Below are 9806 nucleotides of genomic sequence, written 5' to 3' on the forward strand. Positions count from 1 at the left end.
TTACTCTTTTGTATGCTGCTTGAAAAAGTAGAATTCCTGTTCAGCCTACAATGTCCTCAGTAAAAAATAAAGATTGAAAGCACAAACAGAATGAAAGTCAATGTGACCTCAATAGAGAAGAGCAGAGTTAAAAAAAAAAAAAAAAAAAAGAAAAAGGAAAAAGAAAAAAGAAAAAAAGCAGGGTATAGCCATGTGCTCAAACATAAAGTACATAACAGCAATTCCATTGACTTCAGCAGCACCACTGATGTAGTCTGTGACTGCTGGGAACTTGACCTCAGCAGGCTGTGTACAACCTTCTTATCATCAAGAGAGTCACATCAGGATAGTCTAGTGTCTCTGCAAGGACAGAACATAATTAAATGAGACCACATCTAGCAGAGAAAAGCATAATGTTAATCTCCAATAGTAGTAAAAATATTCCCTGGTTATAAAATTCCTTAATGAAGCTTAAATAGCTTCTCTTCTTTCCAGAAAAGCAACATCCTGCCATTAGAAATATCAAGGCAGGTGACCATAAGAAGAGGCAAACATGCATTTTCTTGTTTTGGTTCTTCCCTCATGACTGCACACATCTACCCCTATGCTTGGATTTTTATTTTAAGACTGAAAAGGGCAGAAGGCAAGTGATTTATTCCAACATGCTGTGCCATTGTAGCACTGAACTGGGGCTGGTTGGGCTGGAAAATAATTGGTTGCTAAAAGCAATAAAAGGTGGGAGTACCTTTAAAAGGCATCTAACATGCTAATTGTTAAATTAGGCTGAAATGACATTATTAAAGAAAGTTTTCAAGTGTCTGAAATGAAAGGATGTCATACATTCTCCACTGAGGAAATCTAGATCTTGCTAGAGGGGACATCCACTGTCATTATTCTGCTATTTTTTGTGTTGTCTTTTATAGCAATGTTGTCACCAGACAGAATAAAAAAGCTGAGAGGTGGTTGAGAGTTGAAAGAATGAGCAGGCAGATAAATGATGTAAGAATTCAAAACATAACTCAAAATTTTTAAATTACATACAGGGTAAAGCTGGTACAAATCAGCAGATAAAAAACTGAGGCTGTTTTGAACATAGATGTTATACATCTTACTATTTTTGTTTCAACAGATAATGTGCATCATGAAAATCAGTGGAATTATACCACTACAAATATATTTTTATTTCATATATAATAAGATATAATTGAAATAATTTTCAAGTCTGCTTCCCCATCTCTCTCCTTTGCTTGGTTATTTTGTTTGGTTTAGCTTTATTCCCTCCAAATGATGCCATCTATTCATGGCATCTTGTATTCATGTTACTATTCTCACCATTTCTGATTGATTTTGTTGTTAAATCCATCCATTCCTACACACCTTTTGTTGCACAGACTGGAAGCAAATATCAAGGCACATTTTGATTATGGAAGTACAGGTGCTAGTGAGCATTGGTGAGATTCTGTGTGTGAGACAAACAGAATCCCAGCATGTACAAAATGAAAGAATCATGGATGCAATGTGGCTGGAAGGCCCACAGAAGATCTTAGTCCAAAGCAAGGTTGCACCAGAGTGCTCAGAGAGGTTAGGTTATAGAGGTTATTTGACAGGTTAAATGCTGAACACCTCCTGGGGGAGTGGATTCACAGCCTCTCCAGGCCACCTGTCCCAGCCTTGGCTGGATTTGCTGAAGTTTACCACCACCCTTTTCACATTTTCATCTAGAATCCAGCTTTTAAGGACTAGTCCAAGGAATTTCAATTCAATTGACTGGTGTACCGATGTCAGAACCCAAGAAATTCCTCTGGCTGCCCTGGAGGACTCAAGACCCTGCCTGAGGGGCTCACAGACCTTGCCACAGAGCCCAAGACCCCTGTGCCTTTGATCTTGACCCATAGAAAAAATTACCAACCTTGTATGAAGATTCACAAGCCATGAAAGTTTAAGTAGAATAATAGTGAATTTATCACAGAGTGAAAATGTAGAATTTTTGGGATTTAGAATGGGGGTTCAGGAGGCAAGATGGAGGAATCTTGGCATGTCCAATCTTTCTCCTTCTTCTTCTTCTTGACCTGCATCTTCTGCTGTGATAGTAGCACTTTTACATTAGTTTAAGGTAGAAACTCACTGTCTAGCATAAATGATAGGTATTGGGAAGTTATAGTAAATAATGTACACATAGTTTTAATATAAAAAGATAACACCACCCCAGGGGTGGCCAGTGTCCCTCTGTCTGACCTGCCAGATGGACCTACAGCAAGTCAGAGAAAAAATGTTATAGATAAGAAAAAATAAACAACCTTAAGAACGAGAACCGAAGAATTCTGACTCCTTCTTTCACTGCCAAGCTAAGAAAAGAGATTTGTACGCATCTCAGAGTCACTCTGCCAAGCAAAAATTCTAAGATCTCTTAGATAGGGCTGTGTGAGCATACCCCCACACCCTGTAATTTTTGCACTACATTGCAAGAAGAGATCCTGCTGTAGCCTCAGACCCTGCTGGACAGTGTGACTTTTAGACAAAGAACTGTATCTTTATACTGTATAGAGTCCAAGACAAAAGAAAGAGCTGGGGTGGAGGGTGTCTGCTGAAGAAATTACACGATTAATTACTTTCCAAGTAATTTTTCTTTCTAATTTTACTTTGCTCTTTTGTCTTCTCTTGCATTTTGTTGGCTTTGCCTAACATTTTGTGTTCTTTATTGCTCATCTTTTCATTAGTAGCACAGTGTATTTTTATCCCCTGTAAATGTAACACATGCTCCTGCTCCTTTTCTTGCAATGCTTCCAGCATTGCACAAGCATATCTACATTTTCCTTTTTTTTTTTCCCATCTTAATGCAATATACACCATATCCACTTCACTACTTTCCTCTCAATTAAATTGCTCTAAATTATTTGTTTGGTGTGAAGGGAGAACAGAAATGTCATAAAAGACCTGCTTTACCTTTAATCGCCTGGATATCATAACAGTTTGTGTGTATTGTATTCAGTGCAATTATCTTATATCGCTTGGTAAAAATTCATTCAAAATTTGGGAGTTCAGGTTTAATGGAGATTTTTAAAAAATTTCTGTTATATATTATAATATTGAGCCTTAATGGTGTTACTTAAAATGCCCTCCTTAAAACTGGAATTTATCGCTTTGTAAATAGCAGTTACTCTATCAGTGATATACTATGTGAGATACAAGAAAAGCAGGAGATTTGCATCTTACAAGATGTTTCAATCCTTTCATTTTTTTCATAGTCCTCATCACCATTACCAAATTTTTGGCCTTATTACAGTGGTTTTTGTTGCTAGCATGTTGATAGCTTTTCCCAATGTGCCCAAATCAGTGCAAAACTTTTTACCGTTCCACAAGTATTTCATGGCCTGTAGGAGGCAGGTTTGCTTACATTCCTCCTCAAGTTGATCAAGAACTGTATCATGAGTTCTGTCCTGTTCCTGTCGAACTCCTAATTTTCTCACAGTCAAACGATGAATTTGACTGTGAGAAAATTATTCATTGCAGATACAGAAATGATCTTTGCAACAGCGAATCCAAATCCTCGTGCTGACCCTGTCAGTGAGAGCAGGGAGTACAGAACACTCTGCTCCCTCCTGCTGGGAGCTGGGCAGGATCCAGTGCTGGGCACTGCCCTCTCCTCACAGGAGCTCTGTGATCCAGCAGCTTTATCCCAAGGCTCTGCAGTGCTGCCTTGCTTCCAGGCGATCTCCTGACTGCACAGGAACACGGAGGAGTTTGCACTCTGTGTCCTCTTTCCTGGGCTATCTACAAGCTGGATAAAGGCCCTGATGTCCTCCTGGTTGTAAATCCATCTGTACTTACGTACAAGAAGTAGCACAGTTAAGGCTGATGTATAGCAAATCCTCCAAATATTCCATTCCAGAGAAAATGAAGAGCTTCTGCCTGCTCATGCATAGCAGTCTAAGGGATAGCTAGCTGGCTAAAACATCACTTAATTTATGATTATTCATGTAGGTGGCTACAGCTCAGTGCTATTATGCTGCCTTTTGTTATAAGCTGGAAAATGAATTTACTTTTTCTCTTCTTCTTTTAGCAATCCCTTCCTGAAAGCCCTTTCAAGATGTGGCCTCATTAGAATTTAATCTCTTATATTTTAATAACTATCCTACCCGGTTACTAATTTGTTCGAATTATCTAAAAAAAAATTAAATTTTTCTTTAAAAGTTAAAAAGTAAATATATAATTAGTTAGCAAATTAAGACTATTTGCCTCAGGTACATTCTGTTTGGATAGAAACAAAACAGTTTCATAACAAAATGAACCCGCTTACCAATAACTTGCATATTCTCAGAAGCAGAAAACAATTTTTTTTTTTAAACCACAGAGAAATAATGTTTCAAAACATGTAAATCCATTTCAAAGCATAATTGTATCATTTATCAGGAAGAACGTTTAGTCCCTCCAACACAGTCACAAACTGTGTTGCACATTACTTCTTCTAATAAATTTGAAAAATTGTCTGAAGTACAGTGTTTTTCAGTAGCACCCAAATTGCATCCACAGTTATTTGAAGGCAGCATGGACAGGCAGCAGTCCCACACACTCACTTCTACTGGAGCCTTTGGAACTGGAGAATTTAGTGCCCACACGTGGGAAGCAGCACTCAGGAGTCTCAGGGCAGGCTCTGGGGGTGTCTGGGGTGACCCCAATCAGTGCTGAGGGGGCCAGCAGGAGCTGAGACCCTGCTGGTGCCATGCTGATGAGGTTGGCCAAGCCTGGCAAGAATCAGCATGAACCATTCACATCACTGAGGAATAACAGGAAGGGAGAGTCAGGCACTGACTGGGTGTGCCCTGAGCTTCCAGGAGGTGAGACCACAGCACCTCTGATATTTCTGTGAATGACTTGCAGAACCTGCCAGGACTGGGAGATCACAAAGCAATGACAACAATTCCAGTTACTCCCAGGGAGCCCTGCAGGGACCTGTGCTTCTGTCGAGCCCTCCCTCAGAGGGTTGCTGTTCTGCCTGGACACTGAGGTGACACTTGAGGACACAGCAGGCAGGAAGAAGAGAGATCAGATGACATCTCAGAGACACTCACAGCTCTTATGATTGGCTATAATGGGGCACAATCTAAACAATTCTCTGGAGGGCAGCTTGCACAGAGAAGAATAAGCTCATGCACTTCAGAATGCAGCTGCCCACCTTTGCAATTTGGTTGCCCAGCCCTGGCCACCGCAGATGTTCCCAAATGACCCATCACCAAAACTGCTGGAGACCTCAGGGCTGCTCTCCACACAGCAGCCATGCCCTGTGCTCCGGAGGAGCAGGACCAGGATCACCAGTGGGATACATTGCCTGAAATTTGCCCCCAGAACCCAGAAATTAATTCAGAAAACTGCTGCCACCTCACAAAAACTGTTCTCCCTCCCCCAACCACACGTCTTGCTGCAGATGGACTTAGTAGTAATTAGCTGAGCCACAAGAATCTCTCATTATCTGCCCCTCTCTCTGGTAGCTGGTCACCACTACAGAACTGGGCAGTGAAAAGTGAAATACATTTGAACACAGAAACGGGTAGAGCTAATGAGAGCTCATTTTTTAAGTCCTGAGTCTTAAAGATTGTTTCTTACAGTAAGTGTTCTCTCAAGTGTTAGCTAAAAATTGCAACTTTCAATAAAGTCTTACAATGTGCTATCATTACTGTGGTGAAATATATTTTTATTATTGGAAAAATGAAATAGCACTAAGCTGCTGTTATATATAGCAGAATCAATGTCTTGTATCTTGCTGCTGATAAAGCAGGAACCTGAAAAGTCCCTCCAAGATTGATGAATCAGTCCAGGTCCTTAAACTAGGAATCAGGTGGAAATGGAAATTCACCACATACAGCTGGAGCTGCCCCACAAAATTTGAATACAACCACATTTTGCAAAGTGGCCGTTAATTTTGGTTCTGCTCATTTTTAGTATCCAAATCAATACCTTATAGACATGATTTGTGAAGAGGGCACTTATTAAATGAGTTCAATTTCAAGTGCTAAGCTGTAGTTGAGATGTATGTAAGAAATGCTTATCAAATATTTGCTTCCAGATGCAGTTATTGTTTTTGAAATAAAATCTTAGTTTCTGCCTAAATCCAGTTGCATTTGAATGTTTTTATTGGAAATAAGCTATACTGGAGACAGTCTCATCTGTGAACAAGAAAATCACAGGCTGCTCTCCATAAGTTTGTTATTGTTAATTTTTTTCTGCTGGAGACTTGCACATATTTCAGACTGAGTTTATTTTGTGTTGATGCTTTGGACGTGGGGTAATAAACAGGTTTATCAATACCCAATCCATTTGAAACCAGTATATTAAATAATTGAATTAGTTCTTTGGGCCTTGCTTCCGTTGCATTTGAAAACAAGGTTAAATTTTCTGGATTGGTAAATAGCACTGCTAACAATAAGAAAAATGCTATGTTCATCAGGGAGCACTTCTGTGGTTCGTGAAATATTAACAATTTTCTGTTTACTGAAAATGTATTCCAGTTTTTTAAAATACTATTTAAAAATTTTTTTAAATATTACTTTTAGACTGCCTCTGTAAGGCAGCAAAACTGTTTTCATGGTGATTTCTGGATTTGACACTCATCTTAATTGCTGATAATATCCCCTATTTAACATCACCTTAAAAATTAAGCAATATTAAATGTTGCCAAAAAATATTTAATCATAACAGATATAAATTCACAAAAACCCCTCCTAGAATGTGCCTTCTCAGACCTTAATAGTTAATTGTCCCTTCTGGAAATATTATTGGAGAATTGAACAAGTTTCATATACAAGGGAAATCTACTACTCCTTTAAAAAAAAGATAAATTAGTGTTTCATGTTACAGACTCAAGCCTGCAAAACTTCAGCCTCATCACGTTGCTCCAGCTGTACAAAATGGGGTAGAAACAGCCTCAGGGAAGAATCCAAAAGGAATGAGGTTAGTTCAAGTGGAGCTGACAGAATAACTCTCTATCAGTCCCCCAACACCAAGCCATATATCCAGATGCAGCAGGTAATATTCACCTTAAACTATCACAAGAGCAGCAGAAATTTTTCTGAGGTTTCAGCTTCTGTTTTTCTAGTTAAACACACCATTTAGGACAGAGTTAGAAGGTATTGACCACAAACTCAAAGAGAGGTTAAGAAACCAGATTAACAGTGTCTGACCACATCTGCCTTAGCAGAGCTCTGCAGTAAATTTGCACAATTTTCCCTTTTTCTGTAATAGCTGTATCTGCCTAGCTTTAAAATAATTTGTGTATAAAAGGTGGAATAATAGAATGCATTTTAGTTCACCCTGGACATTTGATGGCAATATACCTGCCGTACCTACAGTGGCACAAGGATAATGGATTGAGACACTGCCAAAGGGACATAACACTTGTACTGATAAATTCCTTACATTTTTCCAAAGGGTCACAGCCAGTATTTCAGCTTTAGGCTGTTTTATTGCCTAGAGCAAATGTGATTTTGATAGACTTACACAAGCTATGGAAAAGGTGATCTAGAATGGTTACACGTTTCAAACATGAAAAATATTCCAGGGAAAATAAAAATTCTGCTGCACTTGAACTTCTTAATGCAAATAAGGACTTACCTGAATATAAATGATGTGCATTTTTGAACGAGGCTGCCAAGCTGAAAAAAACCCAAAGCATATTAATATTATAATTCCAAGATGAGATCGTTTGATCTTAGTTTGATAGAGATGATTTAAAACCTAGATTAAGGAGGTCATCACAGTGCAAATCGTGGATAGAGGGAAATGAAAAACCAGAAGATAGAAATCCTAGCAGTAGTTATTTAGTGAAAAACCAATCTAAACCCAGTTTAAAAGAAGTTCTAAATTAGAAACACCACTGAATTTTATTTTTATTAGATCTCCACTGTCCCTCCAGCATAGACACAACAAGTCTTCAAGATATTGAAGTGCTTTTTTTACCATAGCTGACATGGCTTGATGAAGCAATCCTTGCCAAAATACTCATTTACTGATATAACTCTGCCAGCAGACTTTTTTGAGTGTATTATCCAGCCTCATACAAGGTCTGCCCCTGCCTTTCTTCCAGTCCTTAATTGGCCATCACCCTCTTTAGGCAGTTTCACACACTGCTGTCTAAATGAAATATTTCAGTGATTCAGCAATGACAACTAGAGATTTAAAATGTTTGAAATTTTTTTTATGCCAGTTTAATATAAGTAAAATGTACAAAACCATCAAAACTGGTCTGATGTCAGTGTCTTGTTGGATTCTCCTGGCATATTCCTGCATCTGAGCAGGATTAGAGGGAAGACAGAAAAGGTTTTTAGTCCCAAAGGGCAGAGGCTGCAGGCAAAAGTGCCCATTACCTTTAATGGTGATTGAATACCATCTGTGGTCACAAATGACATTTCAGAAGTGATGTCTAGTTTCAGTTTAAAAAGTAACACCCTGATAGAGAAATCTAAAATGGGAACTACCTGAGCACCCGACACTCTGCTCCAGATTCTGAGGAAATAATACTAGGAATGCTAAAATTTTATTTCTTCAAAGACTTAGGAGACTCTCCCTTACATAAAAGTTGATTAAAGAGATTTCTTCAGGAAGAAAAACTAGATTAAGGATAGCTCCAAAGAGGAAGTAACAGTGAGGGGCATTAACAAAATTTATACCATTAGCCATGATCAGTATTTTGGTGCATGGATAGGGGTAGGAAATTGTGTTTTGTTGGAGTTTGTTTCTTTCCTTAGGAAAAATCAGAATTTGGGTTCCTTGGCTTAAGAAACAGCTTTGGCAGGATAAAAATGGAAGCAAGGTTCCTTCTTATAGGTCAAATTCCAGCAGTAATAAAACAAGGCTATAGCTGCATCCACTGGATGTGTGTGTGTATATCCCCAGGCTGTCTGTGGAGGCTACGCTGACTCACAGGGAATGAAACTTGGCATTGCCTTTCAGATGTGGGTAAATTGGGTCAGGCTAATGTGAAACACAATCAGAAAAAAAATGGTCAAGTGGTTGTGATGCCCATGGCACACTCAATGAAACAATAGTTTTTTGAGAATTTCAGAGAACTTGTATTTTCAGTGAATTTTTATCTCAGTTATTCTGTCAGATACTATACTTGGAAAGGGTCTATCAAATTTACTTACTTATTGAAACAAGAGGTTTTGTTCCAGGTTTGTGAGTTCCAGAAACATGCTGACTTAATGCATCATATCTGGGCCAAGAGCAGCCTCCTTGAATGAGAACAGTTCAAGAAAAAAATAAAATAAAATAGAGAAGAACAGGTACAAAATTATGAAGAGCAATAAGTGGAAGATGTTGACTACACAACTAGATATTATTTTACTTTTTGTTTCCTGCAAAATCTGATAAATATTAAACATCATTAAATATGAGATTTCATTGATAACACTGGAGTTCTGATACCTGTTATTACTAAATTCCTAGTGCTAATAAAGCAGAATCTTTAAATACTTATTGAAGTGTCTTCTAAGCAGTGAATGGGCCATTAATCCTGCTTTTTAAGAGTCAATACATACAGAGTATGCTTTTCAATGATCACACTGTTTCCTGCTACCAATTATAACCTGCTTTTCTTCAGTCTAAGGAGCCCAGATTCATTGAGCTCATAAAATATGTGAACATATTTGTGCCATCTCAAAAGCAGATAAGCTGAATTTTTAGATCTTTTATGTATGGGATGCCAGTCTTAACAAATGTTGCAAATACAGCTCAGCAACATAACAAGACTGTTTAAATCCTATATATTAAGAATAAAAGTAGAAAAGTGAGCGACATTTTACATCGGTTATTGCTAATATGAATGATGAACAATA

General features: G+C 38.2%; 1 long non-coding RNA gene across 1 annotated transcript; it reads right to left on the reverse strand.

The window, feature by feature from the left end:
• Window positions 1-201: 201 nt before the first annotated feature.
• On the reverse strand, window positions 202-9208 carry LOC141728671 (uncharacterized). Its single transcript, XR_012579811.1, has 3 exons — window positions 9117-9208; window positions 7585-7625; window positions 202-339 (listed from the first exon to the last, which is right to left on the reverse strand). It is a non-coding gene; the product is annotated as an uncharacterized LOC141728671 (long non-coding RNA).
• Window positions 9209-9806: the final 598 nt, after the last annotated feature.

The sequence above is a fragment of the Zonotrichia albicollis genome, chromosome 3, assembly GCF_047830755.1.
Source record: "Zonotrichia albicollis isolate bZonAlb1 chromosome 3, bZonAlb1.hap1, whole genome shotgun sequence".
NCBI lineage: Eukaryota > Metazoa > Chordata > Aves > Passeriformes > Passerellidae > Zonotrichia > Zonotrichia albicollis.